General features: G+C 41.0%; 1 pseudogene; it reads right to left on the bottom strand.

Moving 5' to 3' along the window:
• Nucleotides 1–6,416: 6,416 nt before the first annotated feature.
• On the bottom strand, nt 6,417–8,105 carry LOC135534116 (ecto-ADP-ribosyltransferase 5-like; annotated as a pseudogene).
• Between the last annotated feature and the right edge of the window lie 4,991 nt (nt 8,106–13,096).

Raw genomic sequence — 13,096 nt, 5'->3', positions numbered from 1 at the left:
CATGATATCTGACTGCTTTTAACCCTGTAGGTACTGGTATTATCCCTGATATCTGACTGTTTTTAACCCTGTAGGTCCTGGTATTAACCATGAACCCTGTATACTGGTATTAACCATGACTGCTTTTAACCTTGTAGGTACCCTGGTATTATCCCTGATATCTGACTGCTTTTTAACCCTGTAGGTCCTGGTATTAACCATGATATCTGACTGTTGTTAACCCTGTTGGTACTGCTATTAACCATGATATCTGAATGTTTTAACCCTGTAGGTACTGGTATTATCCCTGATATCTGACTGTTTTTAACCCTGTAGGTCCTGGTATTAACCCTGATATCTGACTGTTTTTAACCCTGTAGGTCCTGGTATTAACCATGATATCTGACTGTTGTTAACCCTGTTGGTACTGCTATTAACCATGATATCTGAATGTTTTTAACCCTGTAGGTACTGGTATTATCCCTGATATCTGACTGTTTTTAACCCTGTAGGTCCTGGTATTAACCCTGATATCTGACTGTTTTTAACCCTGTAGGTCCTGGTATTAACCATGATATCTGACTGTTTTTAACCCTGTTGGTACTGCTATTAACCATGATATCTGAATGTTTTTAACCCTGTAGGTCCTGGTATTAACCATGATATCTGACTGTTTTTAACCCTGTAGGTCCTGGTATTAACCCTGATATCTGACTGTTTTTAACCCTGTAGGTCCTGGTATTAACCATGTGTTACGGATATAGGTATCCTGTGTTTGCTCTCCTTCTCCCCTCACAGGTGAAAATCATCACTCCCCAATCAGTCACCAATCATCAATCAGAAGACAGACCTCCTCCTGTTTCCTACGCAATCACATTTCCTTTCCCTTGGTTTAAAAACCCTGTCAGTTGTTTGCTCTGGTGCTCAATCTCTCTGTAAATGCCATGTCTGTAGGTCTCTGTGGTTCACGCGCTCAGTGTGTATTTTTTTATCTAACTGTTTTTAACCCCGTAGGTACTGGTATTAACCATGATATCTGACTGTTTTTAACCCTGTAGGTACTGGCATTAACCATTATATCTGACTGTTTTAACCCTGTAGGTACTGGTATAAATAAACCACAGCCTGCTAATTGTGGGGGCCAAGCAGAAAATGGTGAGGAGGACTGTGTTGAGATACGGGAAGATCAGAGTCCTCTAAAGGAATGACTTGTCATGTGAAAGGAAACTCAACTGGATTTGTGAGAAAGTGGCTTAACATCACCATGACAACATTCAGTAAAACACAGCAGCCTACAGTGCACACAACTTCCTCCATTCTCTCTCACACACCTACTAGATTCAGTCCATAGCGCAGAAGATCTGCGCTATAACGCAATACAAAGGCAATGTTCCTGCATTTGTGAAGACTGCATTCACAGTAAACTCTACATATGTCAGCTACATTGAAAATTAACTTTACATTTCAATAGCACTTTAGCGCAGATCTTCTGCTCTATGGATTGAATCTAGGATTCAGAATGAGCCATAGCAGAGGAAGAAGAAAATTAAGGTAATATCAGAGAGAGAGAGAGAACAAAAAGAGAAACCAATTATAGTTCTGAGAACAGTATGTAAAAGTATAATTAAACACACAATGACTCAACCCAAATTAATAAACAAACACAGCATCAGCTTAATTCATTTATTCAAATATGACTTGTGTTTGGGTTGACAAATCACTTATATTTCTAGGACAAAAACACTGAATAAAATAATAAATATCACGGAACGGAATGAACAAGGAATGAAGAGGATGTTACACAAACTGTCTGGTCTACAAGAGTGCGTCACAAATTACACCCTGTTTCCCCATGTAGTGCACTATATATAGAATAGGGTGCCATTAAAGACACATATCAAGTCTCTTCTTATAGGTGGATAGCCTTGAAACATCCTGTCATTTGTTGTGGGCCACAGACAGATGAACTATTTATTATTATCACCAAGACTTGAATTATTCATTCTTTAGTAAATGGTTAAACATATTTATAGGTGGTGATTCCTTTCTGAACAAAATTTATCAATTGTTTCCCAATGGTCAAAAACTGGTTGAATCAACATTGTTTCCATGTGATTTCAAACCAAAAAAATATGTGATGACGTTGAATCAATGTTGATAACTGATTGGATTTGCAAAAAGTAATCAACGTAGTGGAGTTTATTTTTATCACCCAGCTTTTAACCCAAATCCAATGACATTTGTTGTTGATTTCACATTGAATTCACTGTTAGTTTTGATTTACATTTGGTTGAGTTGTCAACTAGAGGTTGAACTAACATCTGTGCCCATTGGGTTGGTGGTAGTCTAACAAAATTCAAAGCTTTGTAGTGTTTTCAGTAGTTAATTACTTGTTTGTCATGTAGCTAACTACTGGAACTACATTTTTTTTTCTGCTAAAATGTATTTATTTTTCAGAATCAGACCTGCTTTATTCTCACTTGAAACATTTGTTTAAAAGGTCTTCAGTGCCCTCAGAAAGTATTCATACCCATATGTAACAGTATAACTTTAGACCGTCCCCTCGCCCATACCCGGGCGCGAACCAGGGACCCTCTGCACACATCAACAACAGTCACCCACGAAGCATCGTTACCCATCGCTCCACAAAAGCTACGGCCCTTGCAGAGCAAGGGGAACCACTACTTCAAGGTCTCAGAGCAAGTGACGTCACCGATTGAAACACTATTTAGTGCGCACCACAGCTAACTGTTTCACATCCGTTACACTCACCCCCCTTTTGACCTCCTCCTTTTCCACAGCAACCAGTGATCCAGGTCACGGCAACAATGTAACAGTATATAGATATATAAATTGGAGTAAACAAACAATAACACTTAGGCTTCTACATATTGTAGCGTTATTTATTAGAGAGGGGTAAAGAAAGACTTTGTTGGGGCGCCAGGCAGGTATTAACCATGCCGAAAGGAAAAGAGTAGAATAGAGAGAGTACCACTACCAGACCCACACACATCAGCAGAAGAGACTGCCTAGAGTGTAGCCTGTTTACCAGATAGCCAGTGGAGAGAAAAGAGAATACACACCCTATAAAACCCACATCACCAAGAATAACTCATACAATAATAATAATAATGGCAGAGCAATTGAACAGCAACTTCATACCAGAAAGAACCCAGTCAGAGGATTTGCAATAATCTGTATTATTTTCCAGTGGAGGAGTGCAGAGGGTATGAATGTGGGGGTGTTCATAGACACAAAGGCCTTAAAAAATGTCCACAATCTTCTCGGCCACATGTCCTTAGTACACCTCAATACAGTTCAAATAACAATACACAACTTGCAAGCAACCTCCTTTTAACTAAAATGTCCACCCAAATACTTCTGGCAGGGCAATAATAGTCCAGCTCCAATGATCTTCAATGGGAAGTGCATTAGGAAAATAGAGATTCTGTTGCAGGGTAAAGCACTGGAACGATAGAGGAAGAGAAAGAGAGAAAGGAAACGAGAGATCTTAGCTGTGGTCTTCAGGCATGCCGGTGTACGGTCTGACTGTCCGATGGTTTGTTGGTTTGTAGGTTAAAGCCTCACAACAATGTTGCTACTAATCCATGCGATCCATAACCGGCGCGGACCCAAACAAAAATAACCACGACGTAGAGCGATCACACCGATGATTGAGTTTAATACTTTATAAACTACTTTATTTCCTCCTTCCTTACTGCTCATGCTCTCTTAAAGTGGCAGCGCACGGTGAAGGCTCCGTGCAGAATTTCGCCACAATATTATGCACATTTTAAAGACACAGTCTATTTTACCATAGTTATATATATTGTTTTGTCCTTTCTCTATTTATGATGTCCATCCAGTTTGATTTATATTTGTAACTGTGCTAAAATCTCTGAACCTATACATATTTTACAGACCCGTATGTTTTACATTGGTTCTTTTCTTTTGTTATTTCACCTTTATTTAACCAGGTTGGCCAGTTGAGAACAAGTTATGATTTACAACTGCGACCTTGCGATCTTGTTATTAGTCCCACCCTTCAGCTCCATTCAACCCCTCCCATCGATCTCTTAACACCATCCATTTTGGATTTCTATTTGACATATATTTTTCAACTGTGCTGTGATGTTTCACAAAAGTACTGAATATTTCTATTCAAATAGCTTCTACAGATTGTAAATTAAGATAAACATTTTTGCTAAAATAATTATTATATTATTGATTAATTGACTATGGCTTTTCAAATCACTCAGTATTGCTATCTGCAGCATTAGTTCTAGGCAAATGTTGCAATTCTTCAGCCATTCCTGGACCTGTGACCAAAAACGAGCTACATATGAACAGTACCATAATAAATGATCTAATGACTCTGCCTCCTCAAAGCAAAATCTGCATAGCAGGAAGATTGTATCCCCATATATACATATATATATAACATTCTATTGGTTGCAGGAATATTGTATAGTAATTTAACCTGTTGAGTGTAGGGGCAGTACTTTGATGTTTGGTTGAAAAACGTGAAAACCTGAGGAAAATCCCTCCCTGAAGTGCTGTTTTTCCTGAAAGCTCTCTGTTCCATTGCCTGCCTTTGCTCCATTTAAATGGATATCAACCAGATTCCTTTTCCTATGGCTTCCCCATGGTGTGAACAGTCTTTAGACATAGTTTCAGGCTTTTATTTTGAAAAATTAGCGAGAAAGATCATATCGCGTCATTGTATGACAGGGTGCCAGCAGCGTTTTGCATGCACAACAGCTTGGAGCAGACATTTTCTCTCTTAATGTCACTCTGAACTGCAGTGCTCACTACTGTGTAGACGACTTCACACCACAGTTTAATTTTTGCATTTTGAATCAAACAAAATATAATAAAATAGAACATGTTTATTAAAATATATCACATTAGCTAAATATGGAATGATACCAGTCAGTCACCAGGGTGACTTCACTCATAACTTCTCACTGCTGTTTAGCTCTTTCCAAGCCTCAGTCCCAGATCTGTTTGTGCTGTCTTGACAATTGTATGCCATTTTCACACCAAACAATAAGTATCACGTTTGAAGTTAAGACCCAGGTGCAGACAGTGTTGAAGTAACAAAAGTGTATTAAATCGAACACTGGCAGGCAAAGGTACAGGACGGCAGACAGGATCAGGGTCAGGCAGAGGTTGGTAATCCAGAGTAGTGGGGCAAGGGTACATGACGGCAGACAGGCTCAGGGTCAGGCAGAGGTTGGTAATCCAGAGTAGTGGGGCAAGGGTACAGGACGGCAGACAGGCTCAGGGTCAGGTCAGACATAAAGGTCAAAACCGGGAAAAATAGAAATACAGGACCTATAGGCAAGGTGAAAACCGCTGGTAGGTACGATGAACCAAACCAACTGGCAATGGACAAACAGAGATCACAGGTATAAATACACAGGGGATAATGGGGTACATGGGTGACACCTGGAGGGGTTGGGGACAATCACAAAGACAGGTGCAACAGATCAGGGTGTGACAATAACATAGGAGATGGCAAGACAGCACAAACATATTTGGGACTGAGGCAAGCTGTTTCCAACTAACAGGTATCTTTTTCTGGTATTGTCATGTCAGAACCAACACTAAAGTTTGAGGCCCTCTCAAAGGTGTGACATAGTCATCATCAGACTGAGTTTAATGCAAACCACAACCACAACACAAACAACCTGACCACGATAAATGTCATTCAGTAACTGTGCAGGTGTTATCATTACCTTATAAGATATTCATTATCATTCCCATCTCTTAAATATATTGTGTTTTATAGTAGTGTCAAAGCACCAGTTTAGTCAGTACGTAGTTATGACAGTTCACTGCAAAACCTATGGCCTCTGTTGTCTCTGGTAGTCAACATGGTAGCTGCTGAAAGCTTCTTGATAACTGAGTCTTTTCTCATCTCTCTTCCAAACGCCCTCATGATGTTGGCCATGTTCCAGGCCGACTACATGGAAGTTGCCTTCCAGATCTCACAACACCTGGATAGGTGTTTAACATATCAGCGAAACACATCATATGATATAGCAAACGAATGCCCATTGGTTGCTGTGTGCAGCCTGACTGCAATATAGTCGGCCTGGAAGGAGACCGCTCTCTCCTCATTGAGGTTGATAGATTGAGCCGTACTGAGCTCTGACCTCACAGACACAGGAAACTACTAACCCTGCTACTGCTCTCCTTCCCTCCATGCATAAAGTTTATTTCGAAGCCGTTAATAAGTGTAATTTATTTTCGACAACTATTTATTTATCTTTGTCGAAATCTTTGAATCTTTGTTTAAATCTAAATATCTTTGTAGCCATTTCTAATTATAACACTGAGAACAAATTTTCTTCAAGTGAGCTGAAATTGATATCTTTATAACAGTTGTACAGGAAGTGGATAAATAGGACAGGAAATGTCATATTGCTGAATGCTTTTCTTTATTGGTTTTAACAAAAGCTGCAATGCACACACGCCAATTCACTGGCAGAAGATATCTTAACAATGTGGCCAACATTTATAACAGGACAGATCTGATAATCATATTTCCAGCATTTGTGGGAGGGAGCAACAATGGATGGGGAAACCAAGGGTTACAATATAATCTACAATACAACACAAAATGTCATAATTTGACAGCATGCAGAAAAGCTGTGTTGCTGGTTTAATTTTATTCTCCTTGGAGTTGTTTAAACAAACTGCAATTCAGGTCACTTTTTCCTTTCTTAGTACTCTGCAGTTTGTAGACGACATCACACCAGAGGTCTTTCTTGTCTGTTCTCTTCAGCACCTCTGTAATTCTGAACACCTCGTAGGGAGGAATCAGCACCTCCTTCTCATGAGCCATCTGAGATGCGTACTCCACCAGTGGGGCACCAAGGTAGGTGGTGATCTCAAAACAGGAGCGATTTCCAAAGTGTTTAGTGATTTTCTTGTCTAAAGAGCTCGACGTGAACTGTCCGAATCGCATTTCATCATATTGGACACCCTTGAAAGAGTCTTTAGATCCACGGAAGGTTTGGAAAGTCTTGTTCTTGTTGTTCTTGTTCTTGTTCAGCATTCGTAAGGCATTGGCCAAAAGAAGTGCAGGGAGTGGTACTTGAACACAGTTTTGTAGCTTTCCTTTTGGATGTACGGCAGCGTTGAATGACTTGTAAATGTTGGATGTTGCATTCACATACACCTGGATTGCCAGGGAATAGTTTTTAGACAGTTTTCCTTTTTTTGTGTAATGGTCCTCAGCAGCGGTCCAAGCCTGGTTGAAATCTTTGCTCTCTCTTCTCTCTTTTGGCAGGTAATAGTCATGCACCTTCCTGAGCATCTTCTCCTCACAGCCCTTGTAGGAGTCATCAACAGAGTCTGGAGCCGTGTCTAAGGGGAAGTTGGATTTTGGATCATGCAGAGGGAGACGAACCTTTAGTGGATGGAAGAGAAATAGAGAAACAGGTGTGAAACAAGAAAATGCAGATAATATTATTATGATGAGAGACAGCTGTAAGAATTGTTTTAAAATGGTCATACTATGGATCATATATCTATTTGATTTTGAATTTTGGATCCCTTTAGGAATCAAAAAATATATAATAATTAGTAATAATAATTTGATGAAAAATGTAATGTTTTTGGCCTTTTCTTCTAACCCTATAGAAACTCATTGGATAAGACATTCATCAAATGCAGAAAGGACAGTCAAAAAATGAATCAGAAAAAACAAGGTTTTGAAGTGTCTGTCCTAAAGCTGGGCGATATAAGAAAACTCAGGAAATGTATATATATATATTTCTTTACACATTTATAACGCCTTTTTTGGGGTAGGCACAAAACTACCTTCATACTTCGGTTTAAAACCGATATCTGTTACCTTCAGACGAGTCACGTGACACTTAACTTTGTCCATAATAAAATTTTGCCTGTTATTTTCCTCTTTGACTCTCTCTCTCTCTCAAAATAGTGTAGCAGCTTACAATCTTGGAGTCCACACCCAAAATCCAAGCCGGGATGAATAACATCACAGTAAAGGTTAGGATCTTGTGTCTTGCCATGATGTCAAAATGTATTGGTCCAATGTCAACTTGTAATGGAGATGAATTGTCTTTTAAGATACAGAATCAGCATTCAAATGTTCAACTTTCAGGGGCCTTGTTATAACAGAGCTCTGTGGTTATGTTCACAGTCCCTCCCCTCTTGCTGACAACAGGCAAATACAGATACAAGTACCCCTCAAACACCATAGCACAGTGAACACACACACGCACGCACACACACACACACCCACACACACACACAACACCAAATGACTTATGAGAATGGTTTGTTCACACTTATTTAATGCTGATCTATGTGTGAACATGACCAACACCAGCTACAACACTGCTGATACTGAGAAAAGGTTCCCATAGTAACAGTACAGAAAGACCCTTCAACCTCATCATCATCCTTCTCCTCTAATCAGGGACTGATTCATGTCTGGGATACTAAAAGCCAATAGACCACGAATAAATCAATCACCCAGAATAATGGGAAGCAGTGCTTCAGTGAACCTTGAGGCCCCCAGTCCAGGGTTTCCCAACATGTTTGTTTTATCCTAATCTGACACACCTGATTCAGTCTACTAACCATCAAACCCTTTACTAATTGATGCAGGTGTGCCTGTCTGGTGAACCCAGAGAAGAGGGTTGGGAAGTACTGCACCTACAGCTTGTGGAAATAATGTTAAATAAATTGATGCAGGTGTGCCTGTCTCTGCTGGCTGCCGCCCTCTGCAGAATGAAGCATGTCAATTAACTAAAGGCCTCTGGATACATTAGCGTGTGTTTGGATTCAGTGGTCTCTCCTGCCAGTGCCCAGGGTATGATTTAGACAGTTTCCCAATATTCTAATACTGCTGGTTATGGTTGTTTCCGTTCCTTTGTTATGACTGAGATGTGTGAGGCCTCGTAGGTTGAAAGAATTCCATTCCTGTGTTATGACTGAGATGTTAAAAACCTGGTAGGTTGACAGGGTTCCATTCCTTTGTTAAGACTGAGATGTGAGAAACCTGGAAGATTAATAGAGTTCCATCACATTGCATTCATATGGTGAGGTCTTTCAGATCTTTGATTGTAACAAAGCAAAGGAGACAAGGAAATGAGACAAGTAAAGTAAGGGAACAGATTGAGACTAATTGCAGGTGGCCTTACTGTTTGGGAACATAGCTGCTGACTGTATAAAGTTTATGCTGGAGTCCAGCCACTATATAGATACTGTAGCATCTAATCCAGCAGACATATCTGTAGAGGGATGTGTGTTCACACAGATCAATAGAGGTCACTTTTTAATACATATACACACACACCCACACAGGCAGGAAACACCACATGGCTTCTGAGAATGGTTTGTTCACAGTTCTTTCATACTGATCTATTTGTGGACAACTTGCAGACCTGTTTTCGAGTTGCTGTGCTGTGCGTTGCGTTTTGTTGCCAACCTATTTTGCTACCTGACAATTTTACGGTTTTTACTTTTTAATTACTGTTGTTATACACACACACACATATATATATATATTTTTTTTTTCCACCCACAACTTTTTCACTCCGGACGCTTTATCTGGACACGATTCGTCAGGACCTCCAACACCCGAAGCTAAGTAGTAACATTAACATGATGCCTTCTAATTGCAGTCGCTGTACTCGCCTTACGGCGAGGATAGCTGTGCTACAAGCCCGGCTTCAGACGCAATCGTTAGGCAAGGGTAATTTCAGTGTAGGAAAGGATGAAACAGCGTCTGTGCCACCAGCAAGTACAGATAGTAGTATAAATCCCCTGGCACAGTCCCCGCAGCCGGACAACTTTCTCACGGTTTCTGGAAGGAAATGCTGTAGGAACGCTCAACCGGTGTCGCTCATTCAGCCGACAGAAACTTTCAACCGGTTTTCCCCATTAAGTAGCGAGTCGGAGTCAGAGGCCGAGCCTTCTCTGGTCTATACTCCTCCCGTTACGGGGTCTGAGACGCCGAAGCTTCCCACCATTAGCTCTGACAAATTGAAAACTCTAGTCATTGGCGACTCCATTACCCGCAGTATTAGACTTAAAACGAATCATCCAGCGATCATACATTGTTTACCGGGGGGCAGGGCTACCGACGTTAAGGCTAATCTGAAGATGGTGCTGGCTAAAGCTAAAACTGGCGAGTGTAGAGAGTATAGAGATATTGTTATCCACGTCGGCACCAACGATGTTAGGATGAAACAGTCAGAGATCACCAAGCGCAACATAGCTTCTGCGTGTAAATCAGCTAGAAAGATGTGTCGGCATCGAGTAATTGTCTCTGGCCCCCTCCCAGTTAGGGGGAGTGATGAGCTCTACAGCAGAGTCTCACAACTCAATCGCTGGTTGAAAACTGTTTTCTGCCCCTCCGAAAAGTTAGAATTTGTAGATAATTGGCCCTCTTTTTGGGACTCACCCACAAACAGGACCAAGCCTGACCTGCTGAGGAGTGACGGACTCCATCCTAGCTGGAGGGGTGCTCTCATCTTATCTACCAACATAGACAGGGCTCTAACTCCTCTAGCTCCACAATGAAATAGGGTGCAGGCCAGGCAGCAGGCTGTTAGCCAGCCTGCCAGCATAGTGGAGTCTGCCACTAGCATAGTCAGTGTAGTCAGCTCAGCTATCACCATTGAGACCGTGTCTGTGCCTCGACCTAGGTTGCGCAAAACTAAACATGGCGGTGTTCGCCTTAGCAATCTCACTAGGATAAAGACCACCTCCATTCCTGTCATTATTGAAAGAGATCATGATACCTCATCTCAAAATAGAGCTACTTAATGTTAGATCCCTTACTTCAAAGGCAATTATAGTCAATGATCTAATCACTGATCATAATCTTGATGTGATTGGCCTGACTGAAACATGGCTTAAGCCTGATGAATTTACTGTGTGAAATGAGGCCTCACCTCCTGGCTACACTAGTGACCATATCCCCCGTGCATCCCGCGGAGGTGTTGCTAACATTTACGATTGCAAATTTCTTTTACAAAAAGACGTTTTCGTCTTTTGAGCGTCTAGTCATGAAATCTATGCAGCCTACTCAATCACTTTTTATAGCTACTGTTTACAGGCCTCCTGGGTCATATACAGCGTTCCTCACTGAGTTCCCTGAATTCCTATCGGACCTTGTAGTCATAGCAGATAATATTCTAATCTTTGGTGACTTTAATATTCACATGGAAAAGTCCACAGACCCACTCCAAAAGGCTTTGGAGCCATCATCGACTCAGTGGGTTTTGTCCAACATGTCTCTGGACCCACTCACTGTCACAGTCATACGCTGGACCTAGTTTTGTCCCATGGAATAAATGTTGTGGATCTTAATGTTTTTCCTCATAATCCAGGACTATCGGACCACCATTTTATTACGTTTGCAATTGCAACAAATAATCTGCTCAGACCCCAACCAAGGAACATCAAAAGTCGTGCTATAAATTCACAGACAACACAAAGATTCCTTGATGTCCTTCCAGATTCCCTCTGTCTACCCAATGACACCAGAGGACAAAAATCAGTTAACCACCTAACTGAGGAACTCAATTTAACCTTGCGCAATACCCTAGATGCAGTTGCACCCCTAAAAACTAAAAACATTTCTCATAAGAAACTAGCTCCCTGGTACACAGAAAATACCCGAGCTCTGAAGCAAGCTTCCAGAAAATTGGAACGGAAATGGCGCCACACCAAACTGGAAGTCTTCCGTCTAGCTTGGAAAGACAGTACCGTGCAGTACCGAAGAGCCCTTACTGCTGCTCGATCATCCTATTTTTCTAACTTAATTGAGGACAATAAGAACAATCCAAAATTCCTTTTTGATACGGTCGCAAAGCTAACTAAAAAGCAGCATTCCCCAAGAGAGGATGACTTTCACTTTAGCAGTGATAAATTCATGAACTTCTTTGAGGAAAAAATTATGATTATTAGAAAGCAAATTACAGACTCCTCCTTAAATCTGCGTATTCCTTCAAAGCTCAGTTGTCCTGAGTCTGCACAACTCTGCGTGGACCTAGGATCAAGAGAGACGCTCAAGTGTTTTAGTACTATATCTCTTGACACAATGATGAAAATAATCATGGCCTCTAAACCTTCAAGCTGCTTACTGGACCCTATTCCAACTAAACTACTGAAAGAGCTGCTTCCTGTGCTTGGCCCTCCTATGTTGAACATAATAAACGGCTCTCTATCCACCGGATGTGTACCAAACTCACTAAAAGTGGCAGTAATAAAGCCTCTCTTGAAAAAGCCAAACCTTGACCCAGAAAATATAAAAAACTATCGGCCTATATCGAATCTTCCATTCCTCTCAAAAATCTTAGAAAAGGCTGTTGCTCAGCAACTCACTGCCTTCCTGAAGACAAACAATGTATATGAAATGCTTCAGTCTGGTTTTAGACCCCATCATAGCACTGAGACGGCACTTGTGAAGGTGGTAAATGACATTTTAATGGCATCGGACCGAGGCTCTGCATCTGTCCTCGTGCTCCTAGACCTTAGTGCTGCTTTTGATACCATCGATCACCACATTCTTTTGGAGAGATTGGAAACCCAAATTGGTCTACACGGTCAAGTTCTGGCCTGGTTTAGATCTTATCTGTCGGAAAGATATCAGTTTGTCTCTGTGGATGGTTTGTCCTCTGACAAATCAACTGTAAATTTCGGTGTTCCTCAAGGTTCCGTTTTAGGACCGCTGTTGTTTTCACTATATATTTTACCTCTTGGGGATGTTATTCGAAAACATAATGTTAACTTTCACTGCTATGCGGATGATACACAGCTGTACATTTCAATGAAACATGGTGAAGCCCCAAAATTGCCCTCGCTAGAAGCATGTGTTTCAGACATAAGGAAGTGGATGGCAGCAAACTTTCTACTTTTAAACTCGGATAAAACAGAGATGCTTGTTCTAGGTCCCAAGAAACAAAGAGATCTTCTGTTGAATCTGACAATTAATCTTAATGGTTGTACAGTCATCTCAAATAAAACTGTGAAGGACCTCGGCGTTACTCTGGACCCTGATCTCTCTTTTGAAGAACATATCAAGACCATTTCAAGGACAGCTTTTTTCCATCTACGTAACATT

Source organism: Oncorhynchus masou, unplaced genomic scaffold (assembly GCF_036934945.1).
Source record: "Oncorhynchus masou masou isolate Uvic2021 unplaced genomic scaffold, UVic_Omas_1.1 unplaced_scaffold_3033, whole genome shotgun sequence".
Taxonomy (NCBI): domain Eukaryota; kingdom Metazoa; phylum Chordata; class Actinopteri; order Salmoniformes; family Salmonidae; genus Oncorhynchus; species Oncorhynchus masou.
This window is presented reverse-complemented; position numbering and strand designations above follow the sequence as displayed.